Genomic DNA, 15036 nt, shown 5'->3' with positions numbered 1-15036 from the left:
TTGATTTATCTTAAATTTTGAGAAATATTTCTCCTTAGCATTGCATTTATTCTGCATTGATGGTTGTTTTGTCTATTATTTTAACTATGTAACTATATTGTTCAGGGCTTAAATTGCTTAGCATTTCTGAATGCCTTTCCCCCCCTCACACTTTTGGTCTGTATATCTCATATGCAAAGAATGATTTAAGTAAAAGGTGTCATGACCCTCTGTGTTCAGTTGGCTGACTTATTTCTCCCTGGTGAGGTCCCTGGAGCTTGCACGTTGAAATTAATTTTTATTTGTCATAAGAACATATCAACTCTTGGCTTTTGAGCCCACCCTAACTCCAGGATAATTTCCTCCTGGGATCTTCAACTTGATTACATTGTGAGACCCTGACCTTGACTGCAGACTTCTGGCCTCCAGGACTTTCTGGCGTCATTTGTTTTGACTCAGGGAAGGAACATATTTATTGCATTTTCCTTCTCTAAGGCCACCTTTCTTATTTTTCTCCTCTAATGTTCACCATGTAGGCAGGTATGTGCTTTTTCTCATCTGCAAACGATTTAGTCATTTGAGCTTATTTTACTGATATGTCGACATGTGATCCCTGACACTATGCCAAGAACTTGCCAGGTGCAATTCTACCAGCTGTCACCTGAGGGTATAATCCTCACTTCTCCACAGCAATGGGGGAAGAAGGAAGATGTCTAACCAGGCAAATTCATGCGTAATTTGTAATTCTGGAGGACAGAAAAATTTCATCATGTTTGAAATGAAGGAATTTTGTACACAGTTTGTCATAAATAAAAATTTCAGTAAGTTTGTCAGGCCATCTTTTCTTTCCAGTAACACATTTACAAGTAGACAGGGAAGTAATTTAAAAATAAAAATCTCGCTATGTTATTTACTGAGGATGAAGCCTAGGCAAGGGCAGTGGGTGGTAGTTGCAAACCGTGGTGGGGATTGTTGAAAGCTACAGTGTGAGTAGATTCAGAGGAGGAAGTAGTTGTGGGCTTGGATATCTCTCTGACACACCAAGACCTCACTTCTAAAATCAGAGCTGTACATCTCTTTACGTGGGAGATAGCCTCTCAAACACAGCAGAGAGGGTGGTGGAGGTGGCGTGAGGCAGCCGATACAGTTTCGATGTGTCTGATGAATTTCACCTATAGGGAATCTCACCTCCAAATTAACTTCAAAGGTTTTTGGTCAAGGGATGCTTGGTAGGTTACAGGGAAACCCTCACATGGGAGGCTATCATGTGATCCTACGTCAGTGGGCTGTTATGGGATTGGCTTCGTTGTAAAAGGACGTTTCCAGAAAGTCAACAAACACTGAGGTCAAGATCTGTACTTCCCTTCTTCCACACTGATGAACCTAACAACGAATCCTTTGCAAACTGCCTAGGTTCAGATAGCTTGTTACAGGAACATCAAACAGACTGAGAATAATGTATTTGCATTTGGGTCTTAGGATCCGAAGCACCCCCAGCGGGCACACCCCTACCAAAAGCTTCACCTTCCATCTTTCCTCCTTTTTCTCACTATTGAATAAGAGGTGTTTAAGGCGCTTGTGATGTACCTCACCTGACAGCTAGGGTGTTTGCTTAGTGTACAAGTAAGAGTTTCCTAGAGGACAGAACCAATAGAATGAATGAGTACATTTAAAAGGGATTTATTAATCAGCCTACATGATATGGGCCAGTAGTCATAGTCCAACAATGGCTGTCCTAACACTGGAGACACTGAGAACCCAGGAGCTCCTCAATACACTAAGGGTTGCCTCACAAGTCCCAGTGTGATGCTGTGGTGGTTTGGATGAAAATGCTCCCCTATAGCCTCCTAAGGAGTGGCATTATTAAGAGGCGGCCTTGTTGAAGTGGGCGTGGCCTTGTTGCAGGAGGTGCATCACAGGGGGTGGGCTTTGAGGTTTCATAAGCTCTTACATTAGCACTTACACATTCCCTCAGGGTGACCTGTTTTCTTCTTGCTCAGTTTCGTCTGATTGCAGTGAAATGTATTAAATCCTGACTTCTCAGCACCTTAACCACACTAGGGTTCAGTCTGGCTCAGGCTAAGTCAACTGGAAATCTCATGACCCCCAAGACTAGCTCCTCTGTACATGGATCAGCCACATCCACTGCAATGAGCTGCAACTTGCCCAAGCATCCTCCTTGGCAGCCACAGCTTCTGTTCCTGTTGGCTGCCAATAACATCGGCTGGTCCCACCCTGGGGCTTCCCTCGTCCATAGGACTGTTTCCCTGGCATGGATGGGGAAAGAGTTCACTCAGCTTGGGTGCCTCCTATGTCACATAGAGATTGATGTTGGGGGGTTGCTTACTAGCAACATCTTGTCAAAATCTAAATAAAAGAAACTAGGGCTCAAGGGGAACTGAAATGAGCAACCTCAGTTTCTTTCATTATTACATCCTATAAGGCATCCGTGTCACATACTTTTTATTTCATATCGACTAGTCAATGAGCCGCAGCATCAAAAAGAGGATGAAAGAACCCAGGGACCCAACACCTGCTTTGTGAAGCCTGTCTTGACTCTAGCCATGCCTGGTCCTTGTCTAGGCAGGTGTAATGTGTCACAACTCTGCTCTCTTCCAGGTCACACTTAAAAAGGTTTGAGAGCCCCTTTCCTGTTATTCCCCAGCAGCTATTCCTTTAAGACCATTGCTGGATGACAACGTGCAAATACTGATGAAATGGCTTTATTCTACAATGATTTTTGAAAGATTTTGAGACAGAGGCGGGGCTAAGTCTATTATTGATCTCTTTTATACTGATAGTTGGTCCGGTTTGGGGAAGTTGAAAAGAAAGTTTGTGTTTAACACTTGGAAGGATCTCTGAAAACCTGTCCTGAGACCGCCTTCCCCCAAAGGCTGTGCCTGTGTTCTCAGGATGTAGCAGCTAAGGGGCTTTAGCATGGGCTACTAGGTCAGATGTGCTTGGGATTCTGGGGTTGGGGATGTGGTTCAGTGGCACAACATTTGCAGGAACCTTCTAGCACTGAGAGCATGTGCACATGCTCACACATGCATACACACGCATGCACACGTGCACAAGCACAATACACACATGTGTACACACACACAAACACACACACACACACACACACACACAGAGAGAGAGAGAGAGAGAGAGAGAGAGAGAGAGAGAGAGAGAGAGAGAGAGAGAGAGAAGAAATTTTACTTTGGAAATAAAAACATTATTTGTTCTTCTAAATTCAAAGGCTGAGACATAGTAATTTTTTTTTTAATTAAAAAAAAAAGCCTTAATCTAATAGCTTTTATGTGGCTGGCCTCTTTTAAATTCTAAGAGCACTTTTAAACCTTTTCCACACACATATTTTTAAGCAACTCTAATCCATAACCATGGTCTGCTGCTTTTTAATTTTTCCCATTTTACTTAATGCAATTAAAAGCATTTTCTATATTTCAAGAAGGCCCTCTTAACTATGTTTTAAATTCCAGGAATAATGTCACCAGCTGACAGTGATGGGCTGCGTTAGTCTCAGTGTCTGTCCTGTATCTCTTAGCCCAGTCCTTCCTTCTTCGAACCTGAATTTGGTACTTTTCGTTCACCTCAATGTGTATATTGCTTCCTCCTGTGAAAGTCTGTTCTTGGATTATGTTCTCTGAGGTGAGGACGGTGAGTCTTGATGTTTGTCCATGTGTGTTGACAACCCTTCAGAAAGTACAGTTCCTGTTAATGATGTTAGCTTTGTAGCTGGTCTAGACAGCTGTCTGTGTGGCATGCCGAGCCTGTGGTAAGATGGAGGTGTTCTCCCCCCCCCCCCCGTTTGCATCTGTCTCCATGTCTCTTTTCCTGTTACAAATGTGCAAAACCCCCTGCTTGATGCATATCATTAGGAGGATTTCCTTCCCTCTATGAGGAGGATACTGAGTCAAGAGTGTGATGGGTTGGGTTGCAGGGCAGACATTGCCATGTGATTAGGGTAGAGCTGTGGGCCAAGAGCTCTTACTGTGAGGACACCATGCTCTTGGGCTCTCTGTGGGTGAGATCTTGTGGGAAAATCTCATTTTCAACAGTGTCTTTGGTAGACATTTCTTTCTTTTGGGAACATTTGAAGATTAAGAATCTCTCTAAATTGACCCCAGCTGATCCTATGGGGTGGTGGAACACTCCATTAGAGAAAGATACAGACAACCATACAGAGTAAGCCAATAAAGAGTCTGAGGATCCTTTACATTTTCCTGGAGACTTGAACAGGTTAATGGAGTTTCTTGGCACCAAAGCTCAGGGGTACAGCATGTCAAAAACCACAATACCTTTAGTGTTAGTTGGGAGTCAGAGTAACACTGTAAAATGTCTGACAGAACATAGTTATTTCAGACCTAACGTGACAATTAATTTTGATTTATACATTTTCAGTTATTTTAGCCTAAGTTTAATTGGTGTAAACACTCATTATTTTGGTTGGTACATATAGACCATGGTCAGGGGAATGATATTCCCAAATGTTGCCAAGGCAGGCATGGCTGTTGGAGGGTGTAGAGGGCTGAGAAGTGTCTAAACTGACACAAAGTGGAGTCAGGACAAGAAGGCCTTACCTTGGTCACTTCACTTGCACTTATATGTTTGCATGGACAACACCTAGGATAGTACCAACCCCAGGAGCCAATTCAGTGAAGACCAACACGGTGAGTCAGCGACTCTCACCTAACTGGAGACCATTGTCACGGCTTAGTTTCCTGTGTGCCCTTGATATTTTTCCAGTTATAAATTAATTAAATGAACACTTCCCAAGTCCTCACTATTCATTATGTATCTAAGGGGACACAGATAATGGTAGGTTAATGTTTAGATTCTTCAAAGCTTAAAAAGGCTGCTGAATATGAATATCTTATCCCCTGGAAGTGATACAAACCTCGTGTTCAAATAAATTATGGTGACATCATAAAAATGCCTCATTTGACTAAATGCAGGAATTTGAGTAAAATGCTCTCTTGAGAGACAAAGATGTTAACTTCCCACTTGTGCAAAAATGTCAAAAAGTGAATTTGACTTAATGTCTGCCAGCAGCACGGGATTACAAATGGACAGACATGCATTTTTTTGCAATCAAGGAAAAAAATCTATTCAGAAACATGCAGAACTGAACTGATCCACAGCTTGACTTGTCCACTTTTGTCCTTTCACAATTTACATCTTTGTAGGGAGAGGACTAGAGGTGGCAATCCACAAACTGAGGGGTGCTCGGGTCAGATGGATTTGCTGTGGGGCTGCCACGAGAGCTTTTGTCTACATTTGGTGCCAGGGCCTGCAGCAAAGCAAGTCTGTAATTTTAGTTCTAGAAATAGAGATAAATAGAAGGTAGGTTTAAAAAAGAGAATTACACATCTGTCTCTTAGGAATTAGCTGTTTTGACAAACATCCCTTGGTGGTGCTGTTCAGGTGTGTTTGGCCTGCCTGGAGCTGCAGCGAGGCCTTGATATTAACTCTTCCATTAAGCCTCCCAGGAGAGCAAGGAGGGCAGCCGGCAGGGAGGGTGCTGGCTCTGTGGCACTCAGGTTACAAACAGTGTTTCACTAATGCTCATGCGATACTTTGTGCCACAGAGATACAGAATTCTGGGTTTTGTCATGAGCAGGATTATAGCAACCTTAGGTGTCTGAGTGTATAGAAGGCTCTAATCTGGGCCTAGAGAAGCTGGTAAAGGTGGGCTTTCACAGAAGGCTTCAGGGGTGCTTGAATGCCTTGTAGTCAAGAGAAGTTTCCATCTTATCAGCTCTAGCAACTTACAGAAGACTTCTCACACTGTACTTCTTATGGTGAATATAAGCCAGGGATGAAGTCAGACCCTATGTGGGGGGATGGTTCTTGTGTTACAATACAGAGAAACCACCTTTTGCACATTTTATATTGGCCTTTATAATCCATCCACCTACAATTGAACAGCAAGAGATGTATTTTTTTTTTAAATCACCAATTACCCAAACAATTATTTATAAGGTTGGGGTTTTCACCCTTATCATATATCTGAGCAGCTATGACAGACAGACAGGGACACTGCCGGGTTTCAGTAGCCACTAGTGTTCACCAGCAGAGCACTAGGTGTAATCCATCAGCGCCAATGAGCATGTGCCGATGACTCTGTAGGTCCATGGGGGGACCTGATCGCAGAGACTCAAGAACATACCACTGTTTTTATCTATGTTGGATCCAGGTCAGGACCTGCAGGGCAGGCTCTGATCTTCTCTGACTAGGGAATCCTCCAGCGGCCTTTATTACTCTCAGTCCCCCACATTGCTCAATAGCAGCCAAGTGTTGTCATTTCTGCACATGCCATCATGTTTGCAGTGTTGGCAAGTGTCATAGCAGAACAAAAGATGATGTCTTGGGTAAGGTGATGGGTAAGCTGAGGCTCTAAATTCAAAAGGATGTATATTGGGCAGAGCTACAGCAATTGAAAAGGATCAGGGGCAGGTGATGCCATGACACCTCCTTAAGAACAACCTGGAGTCAGTTTTGTAGATAAAAGGTTTAACATGAGTAAAAGGAAGTAGATCTCATGCCTTCTGAGGTATTTTTCATCTCTATTATTATATATTTGTGAGCCTTTTATCCATGGAGGTAGATTTCAAGCCTTCTGAGCTATTTTTCATTTCTATTAGTATATATTTGTGAGCCTTTTATCCATGCTAACATAGCATCTTAGTATTTTTATTTCCTATAAGTTTAAATAAATGTTTTCTCCCTCACAATCCTAGAGGTTCAAGAGCATCTGTTTGGCTTTAGTGATGATCTTGTGTCATGTGTCAATAGGTTCGTAGGAAGCAGGGTGTTCTTTATTGTGACTCATTCTTGTGGGGTGCATGAATCCCTTCTCTGGGTGATGTTCTCAACAGCCTAACTATCTCCCATTAGGCATCACCTTTTGAAAGTTCCACCATTTCTCAGTCCGGCTACCCTGGAGAACAAGCCCAGAATCTTTGGGAGACCACATCCAACCCCTACTGAACTCCAACAGAATATGACTTTTGAGAATGAGCTTTTGTAATTATGATGTTGGGATACTACTAGAATCTTTCTGAGAGGTGGAATTTTAACTATGAGATCCAGGAATGAGACATTCACTGGCATGCCACTTGTAGGTAGGACCATAGTTCTGGTCTAGTCATTACTCTTTCCGTAGTTTGGAGACAGGATTAATTGCTACCTAAGTAAGGTGATGGAAGTGCACAGTTGTCATTTTTATCATTGTCTTGTTACATATTGTTGGTAGTTTTTGACTTTGCATAGTGATAAAGGGATGTGGTGATACAATGAATTAAAGTTTTGCTACTTTGTCATCTTTGAGTGAGGGTCATTGTCAGTGTGGGGCTTACAATGGTTTCTGGAGAAAGAGATAGGAACTTGGGAGGAGGAAATGGAGTGAAAGGTTGGATGTGGGTGGTTGGGGGATTGAAGACAGAAGAAACAATGGTACAGGAGGCTGTAGTTCAACAGTTATTACTTTTTCAAGTCAGGATCGTAGCATATGGTATGGCAGACATTAGTCAAAGTTGTAGGTCATACACAGTTTGGAAAGTAAGTCCCTATTTTACCTGTGACCCTGTTCAAGTGGCAATGTTCTAAGAATGTTCAGCAACAGAGTGAAGCTGCCATTGGATAAGGTGGTTGTGTCATAGAGCCCAGTGGCAAAGCAACCAACCAACCAAACAAAAAACCCCAAACCAAAAAGCCACCACTGACACCCATGTCTGGTATGTCGTGGTGACTCACTGGTGACCTCTCTTTTTAACTGATTATGTGACCCAGCCTTTGAGGCACTAAAAGTTTATAGGCCCTTAGCCCCTCGGAAGTCTGTCTCTTGTGATTCCCTGGGCTTAAAACTGTGATCACATTGGTATGTCTGTTTTGTTCTCCTGCTCTGCCTTGGCTGTGGCTCATCAAATCCAGGGAAATGTCCCCATTTTGTTCTACCTCAGGTCTTGTCAGGATGGGATAGTGGGATAGGGTGGTAGCAGTAAGGAAACTCCTAACACTCCTGAAGTTTCACTGATGGGGTCTCCAAGCAGAAATTGCTAGTTTCCTGTTCATCTTCCCATGACACTTGCTATGCCAGACCAGCCAAGGGGTGGGGGGACCACAGCGGCTTTCCCTTGGCTTGCTGCACAGGTCAGAATTGCTGAGGGATGCTCCAGGCATTGCTCGGATGGCAGTGGGTGGGAAAGGGATACGTACTGCATGTTCTTCACTGCTTGGGGGGTTGCCTCTGGATTTCATCTGCTCTGGCCTCCCTGGATATTATTAACCTTGGTCTTCCCAGCATCCATTTCCCTTCTGCAATGGGACATGAGAAAGGCAGAAGTGCTAAGGCGTTTTGATTGTTTAATTATCAGGCCACTTCAGGTATCTCAGAATTTCCGGTATCAGCAATCCTGAGTACAGTTTGCCTCTCTCACCAGAAGCTACGTTTAATTAAGTTACAGCCTGTCTGCTCTCTCTCACTGTTGATTTTCATTCTTCTTTTCTTTTTAACCACGTGAGACCTTCCTGTAAGCAACTTTGGAATACCCTCTTTTCACATTTAAGTCAGCAGTAATTAGACCCAGATTTGCTGAGCCTGTGGGAATCCTGCAACCTAAGTGATGTTAATGGCGTTTTAATGTCTGAACTCTTCTGTTCTTGTATGTGAGGTCACGGAGTGGATAAGCAAAATGGCTTTCACATCCTAGTGCTTGCTGAAGTTTGAAAACTTCTCCTGAAGGGTGGAAGGTTTGTGGGTTTCTCTTTACTAAACGAGGAACAGTTAAACCATTAAATCATTGAACCTCTGTCGATGCCCATAATGCATTTGTATTTTTTGTTCTCTTTGTACTTCAGGTACATTAAGATATTCACTTACACTAGAGGAAATAAAGGTTATTACAAATTGAAAAACTGTCAACTAGGTAATAATAAACACATGGTAATATTCAATGATTTACAATGGAAATAATCCTCCAAGAAGGGCATTGTAAACTCTGGTATTTGATGATTAGCGATACTCTCAGCCTTGGTCAGAGAGCTTGTCTATACAGTGGGCAGCAGTCAATGCTGAGATTCACAACTGGCCAAAGGACACGGAATAAGTAACTGTTGAGTGCTTAGTCCTAAATATCAATATCAGTATGTTTAGTGAGTGTTAGGATTCAGGCATCTGTATGCCCTCAGCTGCAGCCACTAAGAGCACCACCTGTGCACATTCGCTATGTTCCATTTTAATGGGGCCCCGCCCACCTCCCATCCTCCCCCCCTGCTCTTTCCCATTGCTGCTCCTGTCCCCCAGGCCAGTCTCCTCCCTGTCTTTCCACTTTTTATGTTACCACCCCCCAAATTAAAAAAAAAAAACCCTTCTCTTGAACTCTGTCACTTGGCATCTTTCTCTCTTTTAACCACTTTTTAAAAATCGCAACAGTGAGCATCACAGAAGAAGAGCAGAAAGAAGAGCTGGAGGAGGAGGAAAGCTGTAAAATTCTGTCTCCTGGACAAGATACGTGCATTACACTCAGAAGGAATTGCAGCTGTGGTTATCTGCATAAGACCTATATAAAACGGGGCCTACAAACATTCCATCATAGGCCCCACCCCTCCCTTGAGGATCATTAGTGAGTTGAAGGGGTATCATTTCACGGAATGCTGTTGTCATTGGTGGCTTGCCTATGCTTCAACAAAGAACCCTCTGCCCATGCTCACACAAGCAACCCTAAGTAAACTGAGTGGGTAACCAACCAAGCAAATCCCAAAAGAAAACCAAGGACACATTAAATGAGAAAGAGGATGTCATGGGAGAGAAGAGTGAGTGTGGGGGAGGAGCATGAGGAAGGCCATTGTGGGATGAAAATGATCAAACTATATCATATATCTTCATGAAATTGACAAAGGGAAATAAAAACATTAGCAAGAAGGCTTGTATTCTCCAAATACAAGCAGTTCAATAAAACATTTACTTCATGGAATAAAGGCTGTTTTTATTGTTGCTACTTTCTGATTTCTGATATATGGCCCGAGTAAAATATAGAAAGAGAGAAATAAATTAAACATGCTTACTTGAGATTTATTTCTCCCTCCCTCTCTCTCTCTCTCTCTCTCTCTCTCTCTCTCTCTCTCTCTCTCTCTCTCTCTCTTTCTCTCTTATTTTACAGGGTTTCTCTGTGTAGCCTTGGCTGTCCTGGAATGTAGTCTGTAGACCAGGAACCTCAAACCCACAGAGATCTCCCTGCCTCTGCCTCTGATTTTTCCTCTTTTAAAGAACCCAAAATCTCTCACCTGTTTTCTCTCTGGAGAAATCTGATAAACATTGCACCTGATCCCTAAGTTTCACAAGCTGCATTTCCATTTCAATAATAGCTAGTTGTCTTCTGTGTAACATGCTCAAGTCTCATACAAGTGTGTGAGACTTTCTTAGCAGAAACTCCTTGGTGTTGTGTAGCCTTTTTATTGGAACAGTAACTCTCCCCCTACATAAACATTTTTATGCCACCACATTTATTGGCCATCCCATGCTAGACACTACTATATCAGATGTCAAGACTTCAAGACATCCAAGATGAACCTGAATTGCAGATATCTTATGAGAAGTCTGCCAACAACATCTAAAAGAGCTAGCAACATGAGTGTAATGGGAGTGGGTCAGGTCATAGCCCCAGAGAACCCTGCTTAGAGGACACATCGTTCAGGTATGCATAGGCATCAAATGGTAGTAGAATGCTCACCAAGTAGTAAGTCATGAAGACTTTGTGGCATGGCCAAGAGACTGGCATCAGCAGAGATGTAGATCCAGCCATAATGCTGAAGGAGCTGCTGTAGAGGCTGTTTCAGAAGGGAAGACTCTTGAAGTTCAGACTAAGGTCTTGGGAATGTTGCAATGGAACTGGGTTTATGTTGAGGAGGTGAATCCAGCATAAAAATAGGTGGCAGGATCCAGAGGGTCATTCTACAGAACAGAAGATGCTGCGAACAGAACAGTGGACCAGAGAGGGAAAACTGGGCTGGCTAAAAGCAGAGACAGTGGAAAGACCAAGTGCAGGACTGGAGAGCATCCAGCTCTAAGCCATTTACTGAAACAGGCAGAGCAGAGGAGCAGGAAGAGTTTCGCACAAACCCCACAGCTGCTTGGATGGCAGGACAGAGGTATTTGTTTACAGGGACACTTAGCATGCACAGGAGTTCTAGCAGAGAGCTTTACAAGGTGGTCCCCCTCTACAGCCCGCAACTCTTGTTATAGATTTTCATTGCTAGTTTCATACACACAAGTGATGAGTTTTAGTTGTTTTCATCTCCATTCTCCTCTCTTACAGCATCCCTCTCCTGATGAAATCTTCCCTTCTCCCAGCATGTTCCCTCACTTTCATATTGTCTCCTTGTGTGTTGCGCACTGAGTTTTATTATCATTGTTGCACGAGTGATATGATGCTATTTAAGTCTGCAACTCAAGACCCAGTTCCTGACTGAAGGCAGGGACTTCTGTTTACTCAGGCAACAGAAGACAGATCCACAGGTAATGAGTGGGAGCCGGAGCTGGCAGGGCAGGAGCTGGAGCAAGTTCACTGTTTAGGTGTTAAACAGAGGAGGAAGAATACAAAGAAACATGAAAGAAAGAAGTCAGGGATATTCAGAAAGACCGTGATTGTTCCAGAATTGGGTCAGTTAGTTCACAGCCCATGTTGCTCCAGGTGATGCCGGCATGCCTGCTTTCTCAGGTACACAATCTATTGGTTTTTCCTGTGTGAGTAGTTTGGAAAGAATGGAAGCTTCTCCTTCTACTATACAAATTCCCAAATCTGGATGACTTCTCCATCATGATGGATCTCGTCTGAGGGGCTAAAGGAGATGGAGTGGCATATATTGCCCTCTGTGTGTTCTATACCTTGGAGAAGGCTGTTTCTTTTCTAGGGGCATGCAATAAAGTTTTAAATTTTTAGAGAAAACTTGAGTAACTAAAAATACTTGAGAATAGTTGGACATTATTTTTTTAAAGTTTTCTCAATCACTGCAATCTTATATCAATTTTCACACAGTCTATGGGGGGAATGAGCTCCCCTGATGGGCTCTATCTTGGTGTTTGTTTATTCTTGAATGTTCCTAGACCAGTTTTCCTTCCATCGGTGCTCTTATAAACTTCCTTTTGCTTTCATTTGTCCCAATTTTCAGGATATTAGGTCAGCTCTGGCTACATTACATTGTGATTTCTTTTAGAACAGGCCCCAACATTTGCTTCTTTGTATTCACACCATCTTCTCTATGGGAAGTGATCAATGCACGTTAAGTGCTATAAATTGGTCGCTCCCAGTTTATCAGAACACTGACCAGTTGTCACTCCAAAGACTCCAATTCTCTCATCACTTCTTGCTCCAGCTTTAGATTCTGTAATGAGAAGACACAGTCATGCTGTGAGATGTGCTGATTGGCTGAACATTCCAATAAGAAAGGAGCCACACAACTTGTGCTGATTGCCTGCTTTTAGTTCTATACACAGATGAGTAGGGTGAAGTTTTGTTTAAAGACATTTCTACCAATTTCAGAATACTTCTTCAGACATACTCACCCCAAATGGACACTAAATAAAATCTGAAACTGACATATCAACTCAATTCCCACTATTACTGAGTGTCCTTAAATGTCCTCTAAGCAAAGTACCCATCAGAATAGTTAGAAAGACAGATGCCAAAGGGCTCAGGTAGAATGGTATCTGTGTGATACTAACATAATTATCAAAGACTGTGTCTTAGAAAAATACATATTTATTTCTTGTACTGCTGGAGGTTACACTCTTGTAGGAATGCAGTGTGTAGATGGAGATGAGTTTCTTCTGCGGGCTCCAGAGGAGCCTCCATACGGGCCAATCAGATTTCTGAGCTCAAGACTTCAGCTAACGACTGCAGTTCTCACTATGCAACAGAACCATTAGGACAAAAGGTGCTCACTTGGGGGAGGGAGTCAGAGCCCTGGCCCGGATGGCCTTTGCCCAGAAGGGCCCACCTTTGCTTTTCTCCCTGCTCTGCTCATCTATGACCCACAGGTCACAACTTCTGTGTCCCATCTTTTAATTTTCATAAGTCATCATTTCTTTTATTCATTTTGAAAGGCCCAATGCAGGATTAATGATTACATACCTTTAATTTATCAATGTAACATGTGACCTGTACCTGATAATGCGCACTCTCAATTCTGGGTGAGTTATGAGACAAGATAGGGAGGACACAAGGGACTGCAGCTGCATGAAAAGTGCCCCATTGTGTGCTCGTCAGCAGGCATGACAAGTAGCTCAGTGCCCATCTCTATTGGCCATCCAGAGCAAATCCATTTTATCTATTTTTACATTTACAAGTCTTGTCTGCTCAAGTGCATAGTCAGTGTTTCAAACACAATGGGAGTATGTTGCGACTTCAACAGGCACAACACAACCTACAATGCACAGAAAAACTTGTGGCCCATTGTGCAAGTATTTGTAGATTCATTTTTAGTTTCATTGACTTGTGAGCAATCCTTTTCATTTCTTTCAGGTTCCATAAACAATATAAGGGTACTTTTAAAATTATATGGAGGCTTGCTACCTGAGATGTTTGTTACCACGGTGATGATTTAGAGGTGTAAGAGTGTTTGTCAGAAAGGTAAAGGTATTAATAAGGGGTTAAAAATACCATTCCACTCCTCCTTAATAGGCATAACCCCACTATCAATGGCTGTAATGGAATTCATTCTGTAGACCAGGCTGACCTTGAACTCACAGAGATCCACCTGTATCTGCCTCCCAAGTGCTTAGATAAAAGATGTGCACCACCACACCTAGCCATTATCAACAGTTTTATGGAATGAGTAGGCTTCATGTGTCTATCATGTCAAGGCCTGTTCTAAGTGTAGTTGGAAGTGTCCATCACCTCTCTCCGCCCCCTCTCTGCTCTCTCTACTAATTCCCACTTCACCACACACTGCAAACTCTTCCCACAGTAGTCAGTTTCCCTCAATGGGAACCCTCATCTGGACCCATCCTCTTCGTCTTTCTGCTTTCTTTAGAGTGGTCCATGGAGATTGTAGAGACCTGGCAGACATCCCACAACCAATGAACTGGTTTTTACAAAGGAGCTGTGCCCTGCTCTGCTCTCAGAGGTAGCTGGAAAGGCAGGGCTGTAACTGGGATTTGTGGATTCTCCAGAATATAAAAACTGCCACCTGGGAGGTATGTTAACTTGTCAAATGAACCCTGAAAACTGATGTACGTTGTTGCACATGAAAAAAAAAATCCCACTACATGCAACTGGTGTGATTTGACAGTATTTCCCATCATAAAGTGTAGTTGGTTGCTCTTTTATTCTTTGGGGGCTCACCACTTAGCTCCCAAATAAATTGCACACATAGTCTTAGTCTTTCTTATAAATGCCTGGGCTTGTTTCTTGCCAGCTTTTCTTAACTTAAATTATCCCATCTATCTTTTGCCTCTGGGCTTTTACCTTTTTCTCTTTCTCTATATCATTCTTTACCTCTTACTCCATGGCTGGCTGTGTTGCTGGTGGCTAGCCCCTTCTTTTCTTGCTCCTTGATTCTTTTCTTCCCAGATTTCTCCTCCTGTGTATTCCCTCTGCCTGCCAGCCCCGCCTATCCCTCATCTGCCTTGCTATTGGCTGTTCAGTTCTTCATTAGCCCGATCAGGTGTTTTAGACAGGCAAAGCAACACAGCTTCACAGAGTTAAACAAGCGCAACATAAAAGAATGCAACACATCTTTGCATCATTAAAACTAGTGTTCCACAGCATAAACAAATGTAACACATCTTCAAATAATATTCCACAACAATAAAGCATCTAGAACTGGGGACCCAAAGTCATGTTTGAAAGAAAACATCTTTAGAGATGATCTGTCTTCCTGGGTGATGGGAAGTATTTTGGGGAGACTGAACATCAAATGAAGCAGAGACGTCACAGCTGATGTGTGAATCTCCCTTTAGACTTCTTCCATAAAGGCACTGATCATACCACAAGGGTTCTCCTGATCACTTAATAACCACCTAAAGGCCTTACCTCCAAATGCTACCAATTT

This window comes from Phodopus roborovskii, unplaced genomic scaffold (genome assembly GCF_943737965.1).
Source record: "Phodopus roborovskii unplaced genomic scaffold, PHOROB, whole genome shotgun sequence".
Lineage (NCBI taxonomy): Eukaryota > Metazoa > Chordata > Mammalia > Rodentia > Cricetidae > Phodopus > Phodopus roborovskii.
This window is presented reverse-complemented; position numbering follows the sequence as displayed.